This window comes from Chinchilla lanigera, unplaced genomic scaffold (genome assembly GCF_000276665.1).
Source record: "Chinchilla lanigera isolate Chin_1 unplaced genomic scaffold, ChiLan1.0 scaffold00012, whole genome shotgun sequence".
NCBI lineage: Eukaryota > Metazoa > Chordata > Mammalia > Rodentia > Chinchillidae > Chinchilla > Chinchilla lanigera.
Genome location: NW_004955413.1, coordinates 25,819,896 through 25,820,848, shown reverse-complemented (window position 1 = coordinate 25,820,848; position 953 = coordinate 25,819,896). Strand labels below are relative to the sequence as shown.

The window sequence follows — 953 nt, the reverse complement described above, 5'->3', positions numbered from 1 at the left end:
GCCGCGCCGCGCGCCCCCGCGGACGTCCTCACCCACCGCGGGCTGCCCGCTAGGACAGGGCGATGCGCGGGGGAGGGGAAGGACGGCCCGGCCCCGGTCCTCACTCACCGCCGAGCCGCGCCGGCTCCGAGTGCGCGGTGTTCCTCTGTGAGGCGAGGCGATGCGCGCGGTCCCCGCTTCTCCGCAGGCTATGGAGGCGACGTCGCAAGGGGACTGAGGGGCGCCGGGGTTCACTCCCTCCCGCTTCACCTTCCTGAAGCACGGGGACCCCAGAAACTAAAAACAAAATAAACAAACTTTCCCCTCCGCCTCCCTCCCCCAAAACCACAACACAAACACTCGAGGGCCCGCCCAGAGCCCCACTCCATTGGCCGCAGGGAGGATGCCTCCAGCTCTCACTGGCTGGTTTTTGTGCCCGTCAAGCTGCCGTTCCGCCCCTCCAATTCCGCGCCGCTGCCGTAGCCCCTCATTGGCTAAGTGCTTCCCGTTTGACGAGCTAGGATTGGCTGTACGGCCTGCGCCAATCATGCGGGGACACACCCCCTCAGCATCCCAGAGGCCGCTTCCTCGGTCGCGGACCCAGAGAGGCGCAGGGGAAACTAGAGCATGATGGCGGCTGAACTCGCTTGGCACAACCATCGTCTTTTTTCTTTCTTATTTTTTTAAGCTCATTAGCGCTTCTCCCGGGTGCTGTTTCCCCTAAGCACCTCTCTCCATCCAGCACTGCCTAATAACGGAATCTATACGTGCCGGCTCCTTGATTTATTTCCTGCGAAGTGCTGAGTGTGGGCTGGTGGTGCGTCATTGGACAGACAGGATGTCGCTCCCGAGTCAAATCTCACACTATTGGCTGAACGGCAAGACAGCCCGGCCAACAAGAAGGGCTAACGCGATTGGTTTGACTCCTACTGAGTTCTTTCCTGGTACCTTATTGGCCACATCTGACGGTGCGC

General features: G+C 61.4%; 1 protein-coding gene across 3 annotated transcripts in view; it reads right to left on the bottom strand.

Moving 5' to 3' along the window:
* Positions 1-421, bottom strand: part of Tnrc6b (trinucleotide repeat containing 6B) — a 240,254-nt gene extending 239,833 nt beyond the window's left edge. Inside the window, exon 1 of one of the 3 annotated variants that reach the window (XM_005379308.2) lies at positions 109-421. The gene's annotated coding sequence lies outside the window, so the exon portion shown is untranslated. The remainder of the gene's footprint in view (positions 1-108) is intronic. The other 2 variants (XM_013511418.1, XM_013511420.1) reach the window with 2 other exon arrangements.
* Positions 422-953: the final 532 nt, after the last annotated feature.